This window comes from Callospermophilus lateralis, unplaced genomic scaffold, assembly GCF_048772815.1.
Source record: "Callospermophilus lateralis isolate mCalLat2 unplaced genomic scaffold, mCalLat2.hap1 Scaffold_730, whole genome shotgun sequence".
Classification (NCBI taxonomy): Eukaryota; Metazoa; Chordata; class Mammalia; order Rodentia; family Sciuridae; genus Callospermophilus; species Callospermophilus lateralis.
This window is the reverse complement of record NW_027515347.1, coordinates 260,152-285,749: the sequence shown is the minus strand read 5'-3', so window position 1 is coordinate 285,749 and position 25,598 is coordinate 260,152. Positions and strand designations below refer to the sequence as shown.

Genomic DNA, 25,598 nt, shown 5'->3' with positions numbered 1-25,598 from the left:
GATGGAAGATGAAATTAAAACCTTCCATGATAAAAAAAAGTTAAAAGAATTTGCAGCTAGAAAACCATCTCTTCAAAACATCCTGAGCAAAATATTACAGGAAGAGGAAATGGAAAATATCAATGAAAACCAACAGCGGGAGGTAGTACAGTAAAGGGGGGGGATAATCAAAGAGGAAAACAAACCATGTTTAGTAACATAAATAAACAAATATGGCTGAAAGAACAACACATATCTCAATAATAACCCTAAATGTTATTAATAATATTAATAATAATAATAACCCTAATGTTATTAATTATATTAATAATAATAATAACCCTAAATGTTAATGGCTTAAACTCACCAATTAAGAGACACAGGCTAGTAGAATGGATCACCAAACAAGACCCAACAATATGCTGCCTTCAGGAGATGCATTTGATAGAAAAATACATACATTGACTGAAGGTGAAAGGTTGGGAAAAATCATATCACTCATATGGACTTTGGAAACAAGCAGGAGTGTCCATACTCATATCAAATAAAATAGATTTCAAGCCAAAGGTAATCAAAAAGAATAAAGAGGGACACTACATACTGCTCAAGAGAACCATACACCAACAAGACATAACAATCTTAAATATATATGCCCCAAACAATGGTGCAGCTATGTTCATCAAACAAACTCTTCTCAAGTTCAAGAGTCTAATAGACGACCATACAATAATCATGGGAGATTTCAACACACCTGTCTCACCACTGGACAGATCTTCCACACAAAGGTTGAATAAGGAAACTATAGAACTCAATAACACAATTAATAACCTAGACATAATAGACATATATAGAATATACCACCCAACATCAAACAGTTACACTTTTTTCTCAGCAGCACATGGATCCTTCTAAAAAATAGATCATATATTATGTCACAAGGCAACTCTTAGACAATATAAAAGAGTATAGATAATACCATGCATTTTATCTGATCATAATGGAATGAAACTGAAAATCAACGATGAAAGAAGTAAGGAAAAATCATGCATCATTTGGAGAATGAACAATAGGTTACTGAATGATCAATGGGTTATAGAAGACATCATGGAGGAAATTTAAAAATTCTTAGAAATAAATGAAAACACAGACACAACATATCGGAATCTATGGGACACATTCAAAGCAGTTCTAAGAGGAAAATTCATTGTTTGGAGTTCATTCCTTAAAAAAAGAAAAAAACCAACAAATAAATGATCTAATACTTCATCTCAAAATCCTAGAAAAAGAAGAGCAAAACAACAGCAAAAGAAGTAGAAGGCAAGAAATAATTAAAATCAGAGCTGAAATTAATGAAATCAAAACAAAAGAAACAATTGAAAAAATTGACAAAACTAAAAGTTGTTTCTTTGAAAAAATAAATCAAATCGACAGACCCTTAGTCATGCTAAAAAAGAGAAGAATAGAGAGAAATCAAATTACTAGCATACGGGATGAAAAAAGGCAACATCACAACAGACACTTCAGAAATACAGAAGATAATCAGAAATTATTTTGAATCCTTATACTCCATTAAAATAGAAGATAGTGAAGGCATCGATAAATTTCCTAAGTCATATGATCTGCCCAGATTAAGTCAGGAGGATATTGACAACCTAAACAGACCAATATCAATTGAGGAAATAGAAGAAACCTTCAAAAGACTACCAACTAAGAAAAGCCCAGGACCGGATGGGTATACAGCAGAGTTTTACAAAACCATTAAAGAGGAACTAATACCAATACTTTTTAAGCTATTTCAGGAAATAGAAAGAGAGGGAGAACTTCCAAATTCATTCTACGAGGCCAACATCACCCTGATTCCTAAACCAGACAAAGACACTTCAAAGAAAGAAAACTACAGACCAATATCTCTAATGAACCTAGATGCAAAAATCCTCAATAAAATTCTGGTGAATCGGATATGAAAACATATCAAAAAAAAATTGTGCACCATCATCAGGTAGGATTTATCCCTGGGATGCAAGGCTGGTTCAATATACGGATATCAATAAATGTTATTCACCACATCAATAGGCTTAAAGATAAGAACCATATGATCATCTCGATAGATGCATAAAAAGCATTCAACAAAGATAGCATCCCTTTATGTTCAAAACTCTAGAAAAACTAGGGATAACAGGAACATACCTCAATATTGTAAAAGCAATCTATGCTAAGCCTCAGGCTAGCATCATTCTGAATGGAGAAAAACTGAAGGCATTCCCTCTAAAATCTGGAACAAGACAGGGATGCCCTCTCTCACCACTTCTGTTCAACATAGTTCTCGAATCACTGGCCAGAGCAATTAGACAGACAAAAAAAATTAAAGGCATAAAAATAGGAAATGAAGAACTCAAATTATCACTATTTGCAGTTGACATGATTCTATACCTAGTAGACCCAACAGGGTCTACAAAGAAACTATTAGAGCTAATTAATGAATTCAGCAAAGTGGCAGGATATAAAATCAACACGCATAAATAAAAGGCATTCCTGTATATCAGTGACAAATCCTCTGAAATGGAAATGAGGACAAACACTCCATTCACAATATCCTCAAAAAAAAAAAATAAATAAATAAATAAAATAAAATACCTGGGAATCAACCTAACAAAAGAGATGAAAGACTTATACAATAAAAACTACAGAACCCTAAAGAGAGAAATAGAAGAAGATCTTAGAAGATGGAAAAATATACCCTGTTCATGGATAGGCAGAACTAACATCATCAAAATGGCGATATTACCAAAAGTTCTCTATAGGTTTAATGCAATGCCAGTCAAAATCCCAATAGCATTTTTTCTTGTAGAAATAGAGAAAGCAATCATGAAATTCATATGGAAAAATGAAAGACCCAGAATAGCAAAAACAATGCTAAGCAGGAAGTGTGAATCAGGCGGTATAGCGATACCAGACTTCAAACTATACTACAGAGCAATAGTAACAAAAATAGCATGGTACTGGTACCAAAACAGGCGGGTGGACCAATGGTACAGAATAGAGGACACAGAAAACAATCCACAAAACTACAACTATCTTATATTTGATAAAGGGGCTAAAAGCATGCAATGGAGGAAGGATAGCATCTTCAACAAATGGTGCTGGGAAAACTGGAAATCCATATGCAACAAAATGAAACTGAATCCCTTTCTCTCTCCATGCACAAAAGTTAACTCAAAGTGGATCAAGGAACTTGATATCAAATCAGAGACACAGCGCCTGAAATAGAAGAAAAAGTTGACTACAATGTACTTACTGTGGGGTCGGGCTCCAAATTCCTCAATAGGACACCCATAGCACAAGTGTTAATAACTATAATCAACAAATAGGACTTACTCAAACTAAAAAGTTTTTTCTCAGCAAAAGAAACAATAAGAGTGGTAAATAGGGAGCCTACATCCTGGGAACAAATCTTTATTCCTCACACTTAAGACAGAGCACTAATATCCAGAGTATACAAAGAACTCAAAAAATTAGACAATAAAATAACAAATAACCCAATCAACAAATGGGCCAAGGACCTGAACTGACATTTCTCAGAGGAGGACATACAATCAATCAACAAGTACATGAAAAAATGCTCACCATCTCTAGCAGTCAGATAAATGCAAATCAAAACCACCCTAAGATACCATCTCACTCCAGTAAGATTGGCAGCTATTAGGAAGTCAAACAACAAGTGCTGGTGAGGATGTTGGGAAAAGGGTTCACTTGTACATTGCTGGTGGGACTGCAAATTGGTGCAGCCATTTTGGAAAGCAGTATGGAGATTTCTTGGAAAGCTTGGAATGGAACCACCATTTGACCCAGCTATTCCCCTTCTCAGTCTTTTCCCTAAAGACCTAAAAAGAGCATACTAAGGGAAACTGCTACATCCATGCTCATAGCAGCACAATTCACAATAGCAAGACTGTGGAACCAACCTAGATGCCCTTCAATAGAAGAATGGATTTAAAAAAATGTGGCATTTATACACAATGGAGTATTATTCTGCATTACAAAATGACAAAATTATAGAATTTGCAGGGAAATGGATGGCATTAGAGCAGATTATGCTAAGTGAAGCTAGCCAATCCCTTAAAAACAAATGCCAATGTCTTCTTTGATATAAGGAGAGTAAGTAAGAACAGAGTAAGAAGGAAGAGCATGAGAGGAAGATTAACATTAAACAAGGATGAGAGGTGGAAGGGAAAGGGAGAGAGAAGGGAAATTGCATGGAAATGGAAGGAGACCCTCAGGGGTATACAAAATTACATACAAGAGGAAGTGAGGGGAAAGGGAAAAAAAATACAAGGGGGAGAAATGAATTACAGTAGAGGGGGTAGAGAGAGAAGAGAGGAGGGGAGGGGTAGTGGGGATAGTAGAGGATAGGAAAGGCAGCAGAATAAACAGACACTAGTATGGCAATATGTAAATCAATGGATGTGTAACTGATGTGATTCTGCAATCTGTATAGGGGTAAAAATGGGAGTTCATATCCCACTTGAATCAAAGTGTGAAATATGATATATCAAGAACTATGTAATGTTTTGAACAACCAACAATAAAAATTTTTAAAAAAAGAATTTGGCTTTAAAAACTCCCTCCTGCCACCCCCCCCCCGTCTCTTGTTCTCTCTGTCTCAATCTCTTGCTTCACTCTCTCTTGCTCTCTCTTTCTTCTCTCTTTCTCTCTCCTCCTCTTTTGCACTGCTGCAATAAAGATCTCTTGGTAACTCCAAGTGTTGTGCTCACTTTCCTTTCACTTCCACCGCTAAACTATCATTTGGCCCTGTGTGAGAGAGCAAAGGTGTGCTTAGAGTTATCTTTGTACTCCAGGGGTGGGGTCACTCGCCCAAGGAATGTGAAATACTGGAGCCCAAGTCTTGCCTCAGGCAAAGGAAAGTTTGATTACCCTTGAAGCAGGGGATTCCAGTCTGGAACAGTTGGTTGTCAACCACAGAACCCAGGCTCCTCTCCTTGGTGTTGAATGTTTATCAAGCCCACTTTGCTACTGAGCAGTGAGGTTTGTACACAACAGAACCTGCATACACACATAAGTGAAAGTGGGTGTGATACTTTCACTTACATGTAGAAGAGAAATAAAGGGAGGACAATATATGACATGCATTGCAGTCTCACTTAATTTCAGCTGTGTTGAAGGACAGCATGCATTCGAGTGCTTGCACCTGCTGCTAGTGAACAAGTTTGAGTTGGTTAAAAAAAAAAAAAGTACTAGGATCTAGTTCAAACAAGAAAATCCAAGAGGGAGATGAAGATGGAAACTAGTGTTGGGATACTTAGTGTTGGGACAACCTTATTTAAACTAATAAAAAGAGAGGCTAGATTGAACTAGGGATTACACACCAAGGTCAATTACAGGCTGCCTCAGTCTACCCACAGGTTTTACTATAAGCCTTCCATGGATCCCTTCAGCTGCCAGTAATAACAAGTAAAATATTAACAAGATTGAAATTTTTGGATTCATTGGGGTGAGATTTATGTGCCATCTCATACTGTTAGCATATATAGTAGTCTATGTATACTCACTATAATTTTAAATTTATGTTAAGTTAATGTGTAGTGTGAAAAAATGAGCACTAATTTTCAGACAGTTTGCTTATGCTTCTGAAGCACCCCTTACTACTTTGTCTTACATAATTAGAGGCAAGGGGTGGAGTTTCCTATAAAAACTTTTAAATATCTTGTCTTAAAGTAATGGTCATTTAAAGTGGGCTTAATTAAACCATTATAAGATCAAAATTCTTGTGACCAGGATGAATCTTGATGATACAGATCTGTCCCACCCAAGCATTGTTTGACGCCTAGATCCTGGACCCCATACACTAAATGCCCCCAAACACTAAATTGGTGTCCCTGAATATCTTTGATAACTAAAAATTTTCCTTAAGGACTGTTCTGGTTCTTTGAAGATACTATTAAGAACATATCCATTATCTACTTTATTTTAACAAGAAAGGGATGACAAACAACTTCTTTCCGGGAAAATTATTTTTTCTGATTTGTCTGACATATAAAAAAGGCCATGATCTTGGTTATTGATTGTCCCGACTGGCAGGACATCAACGAGGGCGGCAATCCTACGTGGGGAGGAATGAAGGGACAAGAGACACGAGGGATAACAGCAAGACAGGAGTTCTGATAAAGCTGCAAATTTTTATTGTTCACACAGAGGTATTTATATGCTGGGAATAGGGAAGCTCTCCTATTGGCAGTTGCTGGGTGTAGGTTGTGAAACTTCCAGAGCGAGATAACCTCAAGATGTTTCAGGAAGATAGATGGCCGCAGGCTGTTTCTTGTAAAGGTCAGGCTATTCTTAGAAGGAGAACTTCCTTCTAGCCCCTGAATTTTCCCCCTTTCTTACATAAAATATTTGACCATACCTTATTGGACATGTTTTTTAGGGGGTGATAGAGGCTCTGTTCCTCTAGGAGGCCTTAGAATATCTCCTGATCCAAGCGAGCATCCTCATTAGGAGAATTTGTGGCCTTGACATGTTTATGGAGTAGACGGTTTTGAGGGAGAAGCATGCCAACCACCATGCACCAGACCATGTCACTCAGAAGTCTTGGGTTTTGGGATCTGTGGATCCATCCTCCTGCAGTCCTTCCTGCACCCTCAGTTATTTTGGCCTAACGTCCTCACTCCATGGGTGCATCATCCCCAAACTGGAGGGGTTCATGGGAGGAGGGATAATTTAACCCTTATGGCAAGGGCAGAAAATGGTTGGTCAGAGCTGTTATTTGTACTTTTATATAAGAAAGAGAGATCTGTGAGGATGTAAACTTTAAGAAATAAGCCTGTGAGAAGGGTGGAACATCCTTTTAAATGTTGGCAGCACGGTCTTCCATCTCCAGATGATGATAGTGGACCTGTATATGGGCTTAGAGGCTAAAATATTAATCTGTTCTTTAATAAATTGTACCAGCCTGTTTCTAATGCAGGGTCCTATGGACACCATTAAAAGTAAACCCAACAAAGGGCCCAATAGGGGAAGAAGGTAGGGTAGAAATCCATAATCCAGGTCCAGAGGGGATTTTCAAATAGTTCCCTTCATCTCTTTTCTAAATCTTCTTGAAGCTGCTTAATTTTAGTGCGTACTATGCCTGATTTATTGGCATAAAATCAGCATTGTTCCCCCAGGGCCAAGCAAATACCTCCCTGGTTAGCTGTCAGCAAATCTAAGCCTCGTCTGTTTTGAAAGACCACTTCTGCCAGGGAGTCTATTTGGTCCTGTAAATCTTTAATGGTTCCTGATAGAGTTTGTACATCATCTATAAATTGTTGAGACAGGCGATGGTAAAAGTGTATAGCTGTGCCTAAGCCAGCTGTACCTGTGCCCACAGCAGTTGCTATTCCGAGGCTGGCAAGGAGTGGTAAGGCATGTATTGCCCTCCTGTGTCTTTTGACTAAGGTGTCTAGGCTAGGAATGGGTAGAGGTTTGTCTCCTCGTACAATAGTTATATCAGGGAGTAATAAGACAAGAACACAGCCACCAGTTCAATTCGCTGGAAGCCTGGGGAAGGCCGAGTTTCCTCCACACATAAAAACTGTGCCACTGGGGGGACAAAGAGGTGGGGTTTGTGAGGAGTAATTTTGTACTGTTGAGCAATTTCCAAAGGAAGTAACTCCAACATCAATATCATAGGTATTATTCTGCATCACGCCTAAAAGACATGATGTAAAAGTGTCCATAGGCTGTACTTTAAAAGGAAGTCCGGGTTGGCATGTATCATCTTTGTTTTTGCTAGAATTAAAAGGAACTGCCATAGGCATGATTGCACCTGTTATGCAAAGCCAGCAATCACCAGCAAGGGTGGGGTTGGAATTATTAAGCAAGGAGGGAGTTTCCCTCCTTGTCCAAGGGCATTTGTCTTAGATCTACTCTCATTGGCCCAGTGATGACGTTTACCATATCTAGGGCAAAGGGTGCCTGGGGGCAATTTAGCCCCTGTTGGAGAAGATGTTGGCCCTAGGCCCTGTTTGCCTGTTGGACACTCCCGTGCAAAATGGCCAGGTTGTTTACAAGTAAAGCAAGTATGTGAGCCAGGATTGCAAAAGGCCTTGGTAAAGGCGGCACCTATGGTGAGACCCATGGCATGGGCTACACCCACCCCAGCACAGAGTATAATAAAGTCAGAAAGTTCCCCTTTATCCTCATGTGGCTGAAGAACATACTGACATGCCGGGTTGGCGTTTTCAAAGGCAAGATGTTTTACAAAGGTGCTTTTGCTTTCGCTTGGTCTAAGCAGGCGTTCTGGGGCTAGGTTGAGCCGTGCAACAAAGTCACTCTGAGGCTCATCAGGCCCTTGTCGAATTTTTGCCAGGGAAGTGGTAGCCAAGCCCTTTTGAGGGAGGCGTCTCCAAGCATGTACGCCAGCCGTCTGAATCTGCGACAAAAGTCCAGCAGGGAACCGTGCCTGTTTAGGGTTAGTGTCAAAAGGAGCATTGCCCACTAGCTTAACATAAGTCCAGGATTTAGAGGAGGCCTTAGCTAGATTTTTTTTGAGCAGTTTCCCGACCGTGCTCTTTGAAATCTGCATTCCATAACAGGAAGAATCCAGCACTGAGGGTAGCTTGGGCTAATAATTTCCAATCATTAGGAGTAAGCCATTGTGCGCTATGGCATTCTATAAGGCCAACGTATAAGGTGCAGTGGGGCCATTGTGAGCACAAGCCTTTTTAAGTTTTTCAAGAAAACGCAGACTTAATTTTTTGTAGGCACTCTGGGTTCCTTCCTGCCTAAGGGTGGGCTCCTCATCCTCTGAGTCATGGTCTTCCTCTTGTCCTTCCCCCGCTTCCTCCTCTTGATCCTCCTCTAAATTCTTGTCCTCAGTCTGGGCATGCTTATCTGTCTGACTGTGGGTGACTGGGAAGGCGAGAACAGGCCTATGGTGTGGCTTAGATTTTGTATTAGACTGCCTTGGGCCAGATCGTGTAGACTTCGTGCCTAAGGCTAATTATCGGAGCTCAAAGTCAAGGGATCTTAATTCTTTTAAAAGTTTAATCTGTTCCCATCTATGTTGGAGAAACTCTCACAAGGGAGTCAGGTTAGGTAAGGGAAGTGGAGAAAAAATATCGGGGGACGGGGTAGTAGGCCCCTGAAGGGCCGGAGCACAAAAGGCAGGAGGGATATAGGAGAGAGGTGGATGTGTAAGTCCTATAGGCTGTGATAGGGTCCTGAGAGGTGGCAGGTCATCTGAATGGTAGCGAGCTGCTTCCATCTCCAAGGTAGCCTCCTCCCCAGGGGTCAATATGTCTCCAGGATTTAAAACTGGATAAAGGTGGTTGGCAACCTTTGAAGCCTTATTTATTAGGGTGGGATTTTGAGCGGGACCAGGAAGGTTCCCAGGGTCCTGGGGAGACTGAGAAGGATCTATATCTATACTAACTGAAGGGCATGCCGAGGGGGATGAGAGGGACGAGAGGTCTTTTGCATACCCTCCTCCCCAATCCTGACAAGTTTTAAGGTACCAATGTCAAAGGGTAAACTTTTAAGAATTTCATTAATTAAGTTCCAGTAAGAAAAAGTGGGAACAGGCACCAAAGGATTCATAATAATCTTTCAAACATTCTCCTACTCTAAGCCATCTTTTACCATCAATGGTCCCTTCAAGGGGAAACCACAGACACAATTCTCCTATGTATGAAAAGAATAGTTTTAAGTCCTTTTTCTTAACACGCACCCCCCGTTTCTTGACGGCCTCCTTGAGGCCTGACAAAAACAAATCATGTGACGAGACTACTTGTCCCATGGTGGGTCACTCACCGTGCGTCGTCCCCACTCTCCTCCTGGATCTGTCTCTTGCTGGTGTCTACCGAGGTGATCGTGAGCTCCGCTTGGCCAAGTCTCCCCGGAGGATGGCGTTCCCCCTCAGTCAAAGGCTCGAGCCCCATGTTGGGCGCCAAATGTCCCGATTGGCAGGACATCAATGAGGGCGATGAACCTAGGCCGGGAGGAATGAAGGGACAAGAGACACGAGGGATGATATCAAGACAGGAGTTCTGATCAAGCTGCAAATTTTTATTGTTCACACAGAGGTATTTATACGCTGGGGATAGGGAAGCTCTCCTATTGGCAGTTGCTGGGCATAGGTTGTGAAACTGCCAGAGGCGAGATAACCTCAAGATGTTTCAGGAAGATAGATGGCCACAGGCTGTTTCTTGTAAAGGTCAGGCTATTCTTAGAAGGAGAACTTCCTTCTAGCCCCTGACAAGTGATGAAGCCAGATTTAAATTTAGGTAGCCAGTGTAGTCAGGTAAATCAGGTCTAATATCGAGTAAGATCTAAAATGGAGGCCATGTTGAGAATGAATTTCCAGAAATGCAGTAAAACTCATGGAATGTTAATGAAGTCCCCAGAAAAGCCCTAGGCCCAAAGTCCATCCCCCAAAAATGTTAATAAACAGCCCCAGCAGATTTGAAGATAGCCCATCTCAAAGAAGTGTTAATGAAGTCCTTCCTGCCCAGATTACTTTTTTGACCCACGTGTGTCCCACCCCTCAGGCCTTCCAACATACGTTCCATCACTGGAAGTGTAAAAAGGGGAAATAACCACCCTTTCACATATTCCACCTCTTGGGTCCCCTTCTTCCCCTGGGAGAAGTCTTTTCTGCTGTCCTTTAATAAACTAATAATTTCTACTCTGACCTTGCCTCGGCATGCTTCTCTGGTGTTATTCTTCAACATTGGGGAAGCAAGACTCGTCACCAGTCAACAGCGGTAACAGTGACACCTTTGTCAATTATTCAAGAATCTTGGAAGGTAAGGTTGTGCTTGTCTGTGTTTAATGGGAATTCACATTAGAAATGTTGATATCTAAACACTAATATCATTTTAGCAGTTTGATGTGAGAACAGAGTTGGGAAGTGACAGCAGTGTGTACGATAGCAGTTCTGAGTTGAGTAGAATATACATTCATGTCATCACTTTAGGGGGTGGGTTACTTATTAGGGTTTTAACCCAGAGGCACTCTACCACTGAGATCCAGTCCTTTCTCCCCTTCTTGAAATGGCAGTCTCAAACTTGGGATCCTCATGCTTCAGCCTCCCAAATTGTTGGGATTAACAAGCAAGCAGCACCATGCCCAGCTGTAATCACTTTTAAAATAACCCTTTCTACTTACTGGTGTTTAAATTAGCAAATTTGGAAAATGTAGATAGATGCACATACACCAGACCTCATGGTATTACTCATTACAAATTATCTTTTCATTTGAAACACTGCGAGTTATGATAGAGAATAATTAAAATAGCATTTAGCTCAAGCTAGCTAGAGTGTAACAAAAATTTCTTCAACTTGTTTAACTCTAAAAAGGATGTTTATTTTGACTTTTTAAAAATCTTTTAAGGTGTTTGTTGCTTATTATTATTGAAAGCTGCTGTAGAAACAAACATGTAAGTAAAGACTTCTTGGAAGAGAATATATTTTCAATTCTGTAGAGATGTATTGAATCTCTTTGACCTGAGAAGTCAGACAAATTGAAAATAATTACTTTTTTATTATTTTGAGCAAGTAAAATGTCTCAGAGAAGTCTTTTCTGCTGTCCTTCAATAAACTTCTAATTTCTACTCTGACCTTGCCTCGGCAAGGTTAAAAATACTGTTAAAAATCATTACTTTTTTTTTTCATATTCACATATTCCTAAGTAAACTAAATAAATAACGAGTTACAAAGATATTGAAAATGTTTCAGTTTCTAAGCATGGAGGAAATGTTGTCAAATGGGCAAAACACGCATGCCTTTATGGAGTTTTACATTTGAGAGACATAGAGTTAATTGGAAAAAAAATAATCTACCATACAATTCTGTGATTTATAATTAAGGCATTTTATTGATTTTTAAGATGCACATCTGAGATGGATGGAATCTTAAAATTGGTATATTGTAACCACATGGCAATTTTTCTTCTGAGATTTACATAGAATAAGAATGTTCTAAAGGTGATGGCATCTCAGAGACAATGAAATAGGAAATATATAAAAATGTCAGGACATTGGTTAATTTTTAGCACCAAAAATTATTCAAAGGTGATTTGCAAAAATAAGTTACAGATTTCTATAGCCTTCTTTTTTTTGGAGGGGGGTGAGTACCAGCGATTGAAATCAGGGGCATTCAGCCACAGAGCCACATCGTCATCCCTATTTTATATTTTATTTAGAGACAGGGTCTCACTGAGTTGTTTAGTGCCTCACCATCCCTGAGACTGGCTTTGAATTTGAGAGACTCTTGTCTCAGCCTCCAGAACTGCTGAGATTACAGGCATGTGCCAGCATCTTACACTTTCTGTCTAAACTAGAATTCTTTTTTTTTTTTTTTTTGGCAAAAGTCAACAATGTTTTATTGAGGCTTGGTTGGGAGAGGAGCATTGCATTGCCCTGCACCCTGGGCAATTGTTGGGAGCCCAGAGGTGGGGAGAGGGAGGGGGACAGGCCTGGCCCCTGCAGCCAGCTGGCCAACCAGGGCCCTGCCCATTGGCTCCTGGGTGGGGTGTAACCATGGTGAGGGCCATTGCTAAGGGCCAGAGCCAATCAGGGTGTCACCTGGCTGTTTCAAAAATCTCCCTGCAGCACATGGGGGAGCTGCGGCCAGAGCGACGTGTGGGGGAGGGGAGGGGAGGTCTTGGCCCAGCGGGGATGGTCCCCCTCCATGTTGTCACGTGTGGGGCTGGGGCGCTCACTTGCAGCCCTTGGGCACCTTGGGGACACTGGGCTTGGCTGCCTTCTTCAACTTCTTGCTCCCAGCCATTGCCTTCTTGGCCTTGCTGCTGCTACTGCTGCTGCTGCCCTTGTCCTCATGGCAGCGGCCTTCTGGAGCCTGTGCTTGTCGGCGCCCTTGGTGGGTCAGGGGTCCGTGTGGCACCGTGCTGCCTGCTTCTTGGGTTTGTGCATGGTAGGCGCAGAAAAGGCATGCACCTTTAGCCGGCCGCCAGCTTTTGGCGATGGAGCTTGAAGGAGCCGGTGGCGCCTGTGCCCTTGACCTGCAGTAGCAAGTCATTCTGCACCAGTGTGCACCAAGTACTTGAGGTAGGTGCCACTGTTCTGCTGATCGAACCCAGCCACCTTCCTGGCCTCTGTGTAGATGCCTGCCAGCAACAAGCCTCTGCTCACCCAGCCTGCGGATGTCTCCACCACCAGCTGGCTGTAGGTGCCCCCGCTGGTTCTTCTTGCGGGTCCTCTTACGCTTGAGGCCACCACGGCCCTTGTAGCTTCCCCCCACACGTAGCTGCCCCCCCCATGACCCCCTTGGCGCCAGAAAGCAGCAAAGCCTCCTCCAGCTCCACCGACATGGTGGCCAGGGGGTTGGTGGTAGGTGGCTCCGGGTAGGGGAGGGGGGCTGGGGGCGTGAGTCTTGGGGCTGGGCGGCAGGGCTAGGGACAGATGGGTGAGCGCAATTGGGGAGCTGGGGTGGGAGCCCTGGGCAGCTCTGGGGCTCAGGGAGGGCTCGAGCTTGGATCCGAATCCCGCCACTGCTGGCGGCACCGCTGCTCCAAAGCTGCCTGCCTTCTGGGTGTGTGCTCTGCCCTCTGCTAAACTAGAATTTTTTATTCAAAAGATTCCTATTCACATCTTTCTCCTTGTGTAAAACAAATGGAAGATCAATGTTCATCAACATGAGGACAATATTTTTGAAAAGGGTTTGAGGGAAACAAACTTCTTGGTGCTTTTCCATGAAAGCACATGGTGGGCACTTAATGCATTTGAGGTTAAGTTGTTCACACAACACAGGCAGAATTTATGGAATATGGTTTATTTTTGTTTCTTTGGCCTATTTCTGAAAGTTTGTAGGTCTACTTATAATTTTTTTCAAATGAGACATCCTTAAGTTGAATTTCAATGATTCATAGTTGTTGTTGTTTTTATAAGAATGTATTTGAAAACATTTATTCTCTGTGTACACAGTTTATGTAGGAAACTAGCTCCATGATATCTCTTGGCTAGGAAGCCTGTTTAAGGACTTTTTCCATCTGATACTGAGGACAGGTTTCATGGGAAACTCAACCATATGAAGGTTACATACCTTTTTCCCCCAGGAGGACTTCAGCTTTGCTTATCCAAGTGTGGTTCTATGTCCTGGAGCTTGTTTGAAATGCAGACTGATGGTGTTCCTGAACCTGTGGGAAGAACCAGACAAAATATGTGACTCTCAGACTTGAGGGTGTTACAAGGATTGCTGGACTAGTACAATGTTTCTGATTCAGTAGTCTGGGTGGGAGCCTGAGAATATTAATTTTAACAAGTTATCACATGATGCTGATGCTGCTGGTACAGGGACCATAGTTGGAGAACCATTATACTAGAGTGTCCTCATTGTACATTTTTCTCCCCTTTCCAAATTTCTTACTCATTCAAATAGCTTTTAAAAAAACAGATTATCATATTCTTTATCTTGATTGAAGGGGAAAAAAGCATTTTTTTTCCTTTTGCAATGATCACACCAAGATTGCTTTTCAGCATCTAATTTCAGAGCAAAAATTCTCTTTAAATCTTAGTTTTAAGTCTTATCTATGGGTGTCTCTTTCTCTTCTTTCTGTAAGTATTCTTTTTAATGTTTGAAAATTCTTTTAATGTAGGTAACATGTTCTTATGGTTCAAAAGTTAAAATGGCACAGGCATGCTTGGGAAAATGTGATTTCCAACTGCTTTGTTTCCCGATTTGCCTTTCTTTCTTAGATAACCACCTTTAATTTATTTCCCATAGATGTCAATTGTTTCCTTTTATTGTAGGAGAAATGCCAGTGTACTCTATTCTTTTTATATAAAATGTATTATACAATGCAAGTAATTCTATCCTATGGCTTTTTCTTTATATGCTCTTGAGATTTTTTTTCTATTAGTATTTATTTAGAAAGAATATTTGTTTATAGAAAACACTTTTTTAAAAAAAACAGCTGTGGTGCTGGGGATGTGGCTCAAGCGGTAGCGTGCTCTCCTGGCATGCGTGCGGCCCCGGTTCGATCCTCAGCACCACATACAAAGATGTTGTGTCTGCCAAAAACTAAAAAAAATAAATAAATATTAAAAAATTAAAAAAAAAAACAGCTGTGTTTAAACAGTGTCCATTAAGTGCCTTGTTTACTTAGCCAGCCCCCCCTCGTGGGTGTTTGGGTTATTTCTAGGTTTATCACAGACCATACTATAGTGAAACAGCTTGTATACATATCATTTTATACATGTGCAAGTACATCTGTGGGATACATTCCTAGAAGTGGGATCACTGCGCCAGTGGGCAGTGCATTTATAATTTAGTTAAATGCTTGTTTTCTTAGGTGTTGCACCATTTTAAACTCCCAGGAGCACAGTTGCTCCTCATGATCCATGGAGGATTGGTTTGAGGACCCCTTTGTGGATACTGAAATACAAGGATGCTTAAGTCTCTTATATAAAAAGCATAGTATTTGTATATAACACATGCACTTTCTCCACATACTTTAAAATCATCTTTAGATTGCTTAGAAAACCTAATACAATATTAATGCCATGTAAATAGTCGTTACACTGTATTTTTTAGGGACTAGTGACAACAAAAAAGTTGGTATGTGTTTAGTATGACAATTTTTTTAAAAAAATTTTCACCTATGATTGCTGCATTCAGTCTGAATACCACAGATATCAGAGGGCAGATCGCAGTGTAAGAGAGATTTCCTATTTCTCTGGGGCCTTTCCAATGTACTGTGTACAACCCTTGAATTTATTAACAGTTTGATAGATGAGAATTATCAATATAGAGTAGTTTAGTGTGTATTGCAATCATTATTAAAAAGGCTGAGCATATTGTGCTTAAAAACTAATTGTATTTTTTTTTCTTGTGAATTCTCTGTTAGTGGGTTTTTTCACATTTTTGTTTTGGGTTGCTTTTTTCCCATTATCAATTTCTAGAAATTTGTAAATTCGAGAGATTCTCCCTGTGTGATATCAATTACAGTTTTCCCCAGGTTTTTACTTATTTTTATTTACCTTTACATATTTTGGTATACAAAAGTCTTACATTTTTTCTTTAAATACTACAGTTTAAATTAATCATTATGGTATCCTGATTTTTTTTTAATTTTTATTTATTTCTATGTGTTGCTGAAGATCAAACCCAATGCCTCACAAGTGCTAGGAAAGCACTCTACCACTGAGCTACAGCCCCAGCCCAGATATCTGGAGTTTAAGTCACTGAAAGGCCTCCAAGATTTTAAGAATTTGCCCATGGTTTCTTTTAGTACTTTTATGGTATCACTTTTACATTTAAATGTTCAAATTAGGATTTATTCTGGTGTTCAGAATAATGGATAGGTTCAACATTAACTTTTTCTGTGTGTCTGTTATTTTCACCTGTTGATTTTAGAGCCCTTCTTTGATCTCTTATGGTATTGTTAACTTTTGGAGGTATTGGAGTGTCTCTGAGGTTTGTATTCTATTAGTCATTTTCTTCATATACCAGTATTACATTATTGGTTTTATAAAAGTTTTAATATCTTTTAAAACTAGGTTCCCCTTGTTGCTTTTCATATTCCTGGGAATTCTTGCTTGCTTATTTTGCCATGAGTTCTTTTAAACTGTTTTGTCTAGTTTCAGAAAAAAAGAAATCTATAGTAAATTAACATTGGATTAAAAGTATACATTTAAAATCTATTTAACTTCTCCAAACATTTTTTTTCCAGATCTTAATAAAGGTGCTATGAAAGAATGTAAGACAGGAAAATAATTAAATGTTTTTACTGTGGTAAGTGTTTTATGATTTTACATTTTAAAAATTCTTTTATTATTATTATTATTATTATTATTATTATTATTATTATTATTATTAATTTCAGTCTGTTTCCTTAATGTGTAAAAGGGATATTGTTTTAGAAGTGTTTGATTTCATAGAACCTCTGGGAGGTAAGTTGGATGCCAATAATGAGGGCTGTGTGAATAATGATGTTTGTCTTTAACTAGCTTTTTGACTCTAATATTTTAATTTCTATTATCTTGTCATTTTAAAGTGTGGTTCTAAGAAGGAGATCCTGTATTACATTTATTTGCAACATTTAATGAATTCTTTCCTCTTAAATAGGAAGATGAAAATATTTGAAGTAATTTTGATGATATAGAGGCAGTTCTTTCTCTTAAAAGTTTGTTGTGTTTTTTATTATAATAACTAGAAAAGTTTTTACCCATATAAAACAACATAATGACAAAGTAAGCCCTCAACTCCTGCACAAAGAAATGGCCACCATTAACTCACTTTTGGAGGATATGAAAGTATATATAAGAATTTAAATACACAGCAGTCTCTCTATATGAAGCTATGTGGTCATTTTTACTGTGATATATATATTTGTGAGTTGAACCTGATGTGCACAATCATGGGTGATCATTTTACTGGCTGCCTAGTTTTGTTTTTTTTAATTATTTTCTTAGTTGTCAATAGATCTTTATATATTCAGTGTCGAGAATCAAACCCTGTTCTTCACACATGCCAGGCAAGTGCTCTACCACTGAGGTAAAACCCAGCCATGCCTACATAGTTTTCTATTATTTAAAGACATCATACTCCTTTCATAACCATTTAAAATGTTATTTGTTTTTCTTTCTTATGAATAATGGTATGTTGATTATAGTATACTTATTCACTTATCTTCATAGAGGTATAACTGCCAGGTCAAATATTATATACATTTTAAAAATTTATAAATATACCTAAGCTGTTATCTGTAAAAACCGTCCCCCTCAATGTCCATGAGAATCCTATTTTCAAAACCCTTGCTCACACCATGTTTTGTTAATCTTTTTGATCTTTGCTAATTCAATAGGAAAAAAAAGTACATTTTTGAGATAACATGTTTTTTATTGGTACTGGGGATCAAACCCATGGGTACTTCACTAGTAAATTAGATCCCCAGCACCTTTTATTTTAAATTGCTTTTTTTTAATTTTTAGACAGGGCCTCGCTAAGTAGCTGTGTCTATCCTTGAACTTGTGATCCTCCTGCCTCAGTCTCCTGAGTTTCTGGGATTATAGGTGTGTTCCTCTGTAAACTGTTGAAGTAAACCTTGTGTTATTCAAAGATTTCTTTCATTCAACATTCTTATTAACATAAAGAATTCTCTTCCTTAAGAACATACTAGTGATTCTTACATGTCAGATATTCTTAGGCATTAAATGTGATGAAAATATTTAAATATATTGAGTTCTTTTTAGGTCTTTTGCCTTGATTTTAACTCATTGTTAGTATTTGAAAACTTGAGGGTTGGGGATGTGGCTCAAGTGGTAGTACACTAGCCTGGACCATATGAGGCACTGGGTTCAATCCTCAGCACCACATAAAAATAAAATAAAAAGATTGGGTCCACTGTGAAAAAAAAAACCTAATAAGTAAATATTTAAAAAAAATATTTGAATACTAGATCAACCAACTATAATTGTTTTGAATACAGAATGTTTTCTTCTGCAAAGAGCAGTACTTTTGTGTTTTATTCACCTGAAGGGAAGCTTAAAGTAACTTTCAAAATAAATTTCTTAACAATTTTCAAACATGGATACCAATGGATGAATAGCATACAGAATATTATTTCCATAATTGGGTGATAATATAGTTTTTATGAATTACATAAACTATATGATTGTGCGATTATGTCTAAAACTATGTGTATCTCTGCTGTCCAAAGATTTTATCACTTTCTGATGTAAATGTGATTTTTCATTTTATTTTTGCTTTAGATTTTATTTCAATCAAATAAGAGTTACATATAAAGATGGCCTCACATGAAGCAGATTCACAACTTTATCATTGACCTACTGTTTATTCTTTGAACTGTCTTCTATATATAAAGTACATCTAGATTGCCTTTCCTGAGAGTGCTTTTCTTTTCACTTCAATTAACATTGTTTACTGAATAACCTGAGGCTGGGACAATATGGTCCAACTGGCGATTTATTCACCAGTTTTCATTCAGCACTGAATACCTACCTACCTGGTAAAAATCTACAGACACCCAAAACATTATTTACTTCTTTGTTTAATTTTTTGGTACTAGGGATTGAATCTAGGGGCACTTTACCACTGAAACACATCCCCAGCCCTTTTGTTTATTTTTTTAAATTTTTAGTCAGGATCTTGATAAGTTGCTTATGGCCTCACTGAGTTCCTAAGACTGGCCTTGAATGTAGGATCCTCCTGCCTCAGCCTCAACCTCCCAATGGTTGATGTATATTGTCATTATTAAGTTAAAGATGCAAAAGAGAATAGTATACATTTTAATTTAGAGAAGACTAACACGGTTTCATTTAAATTTAGATGTGCATAACTGTATGGCCCTTGCTGCCATAACATTCGATGGTATTTTATTTCAAATTTTTATGTGGAGTATATTCTTTTTAGTTTTTAGAATCACATAAGTCCTTTATTCTAAATCTTTTTTTTAATGTGCAGAGTAAGTATTTAAACTTAGTATGCTGCTGGATCTTGTTTAAGATCTGTTTATGTTTCTCAGTATAGACATGGCAATATTTTTCACAGTATGTTGTTTGAAAATAATGATAAACTAAATGCCCTTCCAAATAAAGTAAATATAATTGTATGGTTCACATTTTTTAAAATAAAAGCAGAAAATTAGATTGCCAGACTTTGAGTAGAATAAATAAGTTTTTGTCTGAGACTTGCATGTGAAGCTTTTCTGACACCTGAACTAGTTTTTCACAGCCAAAGTAAACAGACAGATGGAACAATTAATGATTTCATAGATTTCAACAGTATTTTAGTCTCTATTTTATATACTTTATTTCTATTAGAATACAGGATTCTAAAAATACATGTAACTTGTTTTAATTATTATTTTTGAAGAAGTCATTTGCATGTGAAACTTTTAAAATCAATTAATAATACTCCAGCAAGTTTTATTTGTACTTTATTTTGCCTAGCAATTATTTCTTTTTTTAATATTTAATTTTTAGTTGTAGTTTTTATTTTATTGATTTAAATGGGGTGGTGAGGTTTGAACCCAGGGCCCTGATGTGCCAGGCAAGCACTCTACTGCTGAGCCACAACTTCAGCCCCTAACAATTATTTCTTAATACATAGTCTAAAATTAAATCAAGGCACACTTGAAATTACTGAGTCTTCATTATTGGGCCAAATTAATGAGGTTTTCCTGCGCTTTTCCTTCTGGTATCTTCTTGTGACTAATGATGTAATCTTATTTGTTTTCTAAAATAATCAAGTTTTAGGTTTTTGTGTCTATTCTATGGAAGTACAGGAATTTGTTTATACAGTGCCTTTCATTTTACTGATGAGTTAATTTCTCTAATTTTGTGCCCTAAAACCTACTAAAATTATTCTTGGAAAGTGAGGGATTAAACAGACGTTTTAATAAAAATGAAGGCCTTTTTCTTTATTTCTCCTGTTAGTTGCATTTGTTAAAATTTTTATACTACATTTAAATAAATATTAAGAATTTATTACAGGGATGGAATTATGGGTCAATGTAGAGCACTTGCCTGGCATGTGTGAGGAACTGGGTTTGATCATCAGCATCACAATAAATAAATAAATAAATAAACAAACAAATAAATAAAGCAATTATGTCCATAACCAAAAAAAGACTTTATTACATATTAAATGGGTTGTATTTTCTGTATTTGAAGCAGTTTCTTTCTATATTAGGCATAAAGTTTAATTTAGACTTGCAGAGTAATGATCATTTGATTGGAAATTTGGGTAGACAGTCTTTGGTTAGTTTCATTCCGTAACCTTCAGGCTAATTGTTGAATTGCATGCTCTTTTGTTCTTTGCTCTTTCTACTTTGGGTCTAATTTTATGGTTGGTTGAAACAGGAATTTATTGATAGTAACATAGATTATTTTCAAATTTGAACAGATTTTGTTTTTCTGACAGTTTATTCTGTCACAGGCAGAGTGATTCAACCAGACCCTTCTGCAGAGGTGTTAGTATATGATTTGGGCAGCCATTTTCAAAAATAACAGCTTTATTGATATATAATTCACATTACTATCAAGGTCACTCCTTAAAAGTTCAATTCACTGAGTTTTAGTATATTCACTCAGTTGTGTGCCTATCCAGCTATCTAATACTGAAACACATTTGTCATACCAAAAGAAGATCCATGCCCTTTAGCAGTCAGTCTCCACTCACTCTTCCTCCATGTAGGCGTGAATCTTCTTTCTCTCCTTGTGGATTTAGTTGTACTGGACATGATATATAAATGTAATCATTCAATATATGGCCCTTTGTATCTGTTTTTTAGCCTGTTTTTGAGGTAGCACATATCAGAACTTCATTCCTTTTATTGCTAAATAATATTCTGTTATATAGATACACTGCAGTTTGTTTATCCATTTATCAGTTGATGGATATTGGGGTGACTTTCACTTTGTGGTTCTTATGATCATGCTGCTGTGAATATTTGTGTTTTTGAGTTGACTTTTGTTTTCTTTTGGGTAGATACTAAGAATTGAAATTTATGGGCCATTAGTAACTCTACCAGACTGTTGAATAAGGTGACTCAACCTTTTTATGTTCCCATCAGCAATGTTTGAAGATTCCATTTTTCCATATCTTTGCCAACATTGTGTCATAGTATTTTTCCATAGTAGTCATCCTAATGGGTATGAAGTGGTATTGCATTGTGGTTTTTATTTGCATTTCCCTGGTAACTAATGATATTCAATATCTTCATGTACTTGTTAGCCATTGTTTATCTTTGTTAGACAAATGCCTATTCAAATTCTTTACCCATTTTAAAAATTGAGCTGTCTTTTTCTTGTTTTGTTGTAATAGTTCTTCTGTTTTCTGGATATACACAAATGTATACTTATCAGATATAGAAGTAAAATTTTTTTCTTATTCTATACTCTTTTGATTCTTATAAGGCCAATAGATTTTTTGTTCAAGTCCAATTTACCAGTTTTTTGACTGATTATACAGTTTTCTGTGAAATTTTCTATAAGTTAAAAAAAAACAGACCTTATTTCTCAACATCTTCCATTATTTTTTTTTCTACAGAAACAATGATCATTTAGTTAACTACACAACGGTTTAGAGATATTAAGGTACTTTTTGTTTTCAAAGCTCAAGTTTTCTAACTTGATTTCCAGTGCACTTTTTTAGAATCAGAAAATGTCTTTGATTTTTCTGCTTATCTCAGAATGCACACATTATTCTATAAATATTTACAGGTGTCTAATGTATTCTGAGGACTTGACTGGGCTTGGAGATCCATGGACGCTTGGAACATGGTCCTGTCCTTAAGGAACCAGAGGTCATGTGCCAGGCTACAGATTTCTACAGAGGGTAGTGGCACCAGTGGAGGAAGAAGGGCACTGTCTGGGTGAGAAAGCCTCTTAGGGAGTCAGTGATGGTGTTCTGTCTGCAGAGATTTATCGGTGATCAGAACCTTTTGTTATAGCCTGTGATTCTTCCTTTCAGACATTTACTGCTGCTGTGTGTTATGTACATTGGCACCAGTTATTTGTAACAGCAATGTTTAGGGATATTGATGTAATAAAATGTAGACATCAATATGATGACTTTGATACCTAGAATCAAGCTGTAAGAAAGCCACGTTTCATTGATTTCTTCAGTTTACAAGAATGGGAACTTTCTAACTACTAATTAATTCAGTGTGGTGTTTGTGTGTGTATATGAGCTCCAGACCAAACCAAAGCAGTTTTGGGTAGTGAGAGCTAAAATGTGAGTCAAGTAGGAACAGCTGTTTGACTGGAGGGAAGATTGTATATAGAAATTTAGGTGAGTCCTGTTAAGGAATTTAGATATTTCTTTAAAAAATGGAGAGCTATTGATGAGTTTGGGTGTGTGTGGAGAACATGGTCCCTCCTGTTATCTGTACCACAGAAGCTGTTTGTGAGGACTAGAGACAGGAGACTTGTGGGGCTTTGGGACTAGTCCAGATGAGAGCCAATTACGACCTGAGCTAGGGCACTGCTGATAGAGGTTGACACAAAGACTGGAAATGTTTAGAAAGTGCAACCCAGGATGCTTGGCTGCAATCAACCATCATAAGTTAAAAGGAGGATTACTGAAGAAAGAAGATTTCTTAAAAAAGTTTCAAAGGAATAAAATGCCACAGAAGCCACCATGATTTTAGGCCCTTGGGGGCTAAGCAACAGAGCAGGGGCCATACTCAGGCTCTCCCACAAGAGGGAGGAAAAAGGGTCTCCTTCCAGTTGTGCTTTTTAAAATCCCAAGAGCACTCTTTTTTTTAATTTATATATTTTTTTAGTTGTTGATGAACTTTATTTTGTTTATATTTATGTGGTGCTGAGAATCAAACCTGGTGTCTCACACATGCTAGGCCATTGCTTATCACTGAGCCACACCCCAGACCCCAAGAGCACTCTTAGCCTTGGGTTTTGTGCCCCCTGCTCAGGCAGAAGCTTTGCTGGAGCATTCCCAGAAGTGGGGAAGGATTGTGGAGCAGAGCCATCTGTTCCTCTTTGGTTATTCAAGCTCGCTTTGGCAGATGTTAAGATCTGAAGGGGAAGGTTGGGAATGCCTCAGAAGTTTGTGGCCTGCATAGACCATGATGACAGCATTTCTGTGCAAGAACAAGGTTCACAAGTGAGTAGACTAGAATGCAGGAAGTAAACAGAGTTCACTTTTATTTTTTTTAATTTTTTTTCTTAAAGAGAGAGTGAGAGAGGAGAGAGAGAGAGAGAGAGAGAGAGAGAGAGAGAGAGAGAGAAAGAATTTTTTAATATTTATTTTTTAGTTATCGGCGGACACAACATCTTTGTAACTGGTGCTGAGAATCGAACCCGGGCCGCACGCATGCCAGGCGAGTGCGCTACTTCTTGAGCCACATCCCCAGCCCCCAGAGTTCACTTTTAGACCAGTTTAGTTTGGGATGTGACTGTCAAGATGTTATGTTTCTGTGACAATTCACTTGACTTCATTCACTAATATAAGCCTCTCTAGGGATTGGTTATTTACTTTGCTATGACTTTCCAGAGGCTAGCATGGATTTTCAGAGGTACCTTTATTAGCTCTTAGATAAAGTAATTAAAATTTATTTTATACAGTGCAGCTTATTCTGTTTTTATGTTTTCTGACTTTTTTTGTACCAGGAATTGAGCTCAGGGTGCTCAACCGCTGAGCCACATCCCCAACTATTTTTTTCTTTTTTCTTGAGACAGGATTCTGTTAAGTTGCTAGAGCCTCACTAAATTGATAAGGCTGGGTTTGAAATTTCAATCCTCCTGTTTCATGTTTACAAGCCACTGGGATTATAGGTTTGTGCCACCAACCTTACTGAGCAATCTTTCTTAATGGACAAAGAACAGTAGATGCTGTTTAACTAGTTCTTGCTTCTATGTTAGTGAAGTCTGAATTGAAATTTCTTTCTGCATCTCAAAGAGTACAATATAGTGTACAACAATTCTAAAAGGGTGGAAGTTATATGGTTTCTGTAAATTTCCTTTCTGGATGTAATCCATAAAACATCAGTGTGTGTAGCAGTTAAATAGGAATTTTGGTCAGAGGACAGTGGAAGGCTGGGCTGGAACTGCACTGTTACTCCAACAGCATCATTCCAACACCAGCATTCTGGGCTGGGCATGTGGCTTGCCTCCAATGAGTGAGGCCTTGGGTTTGATACTCAGTTCCACAGACAACTCATTGTTCTGTTTTCATTAATGAAATACAAAGTCATTTTTGAAGAAATGAAGGATAAATTACTCATTTATATATCTTATGTGTTGTAACATGACACGAATCATTTGCTTATGTGATTAAAATATCTACATTTGAGATCAGAATTGTTTTGAATATTTAAAGTCACTTTAAACATGGTCAGGATTGATAATAGCATTGCTGGTAAGGTCATTCCATAGATGTAATTTTACTAAAGAGATCTTGATTTTGCCTGGCTTTGCAAGATATGACAATGAAGACTAGCTGAATGCCAAAACTTGGAAGATAAATTGTTGCCCACACCAGCTCTGCCACTATTTTTTTTCTCCTCCATGCCAAGGCATATGGTCAGATTAAGGTGAATTAGAGAAAAATAAATTTGCTGAGATTAAATGGGACATAGTCATCGTGGGATGAATCCATATTCTCTGGCAGGTGTGGTCCCATTTGGGGCCCTCATGATAAAAGATTCAAGATATACTCTGTGCTGTGAGTAATGGGAAGTAGCTCAGTGACCTTAGGCAAATATATTAATGTCAGTGACACTCTACCAGTCTATAATATTCTCCATTATAGCATTGTTGTGAGGATGACCAGAGCTACTGCATATCAACTGGTAAGCACAGTGCCAAGAACATTTCAAATTATAAGTAGATCCTACTTCACACAACAGTGTTTTTCTTCAAAGTAAAATGCAACAGGAGGGTAGTAATTGACAGCAGAGGTATGATAAGGAACCACTAATTGGCTCTTAGCTTCAATGGAACTCAAGCTGTAGCAGGAGTTATTTCACAATTTTAATTAAAATCAGTATCAGGGCTGGGGATGTGGCTCAAGCTGTAGTGCGCTCGCCTGGTATGCGTGCAGCCTCGGTTCGATCCTCAGCACCACATACAAACAAAGATGTTGTGTCTCCCTAAAAACTAAAAATAAATAAATAAATAT

General features: G+C 38.2%; 1 pseudogene; it reads right to left on the bottom strand.

Moving 5' to 3' along the window:
• Positions 1-12,692: 12,692 nt before the first annotated feature.
• LOC143386542 (histone H1.10-like) lies at positions 12,693-13,305 on the bottom strand (annotated as a pseudogene).
• Between the last annotated feature and the right edge of the window lie 12,293 nt (positions 13,306-25,598).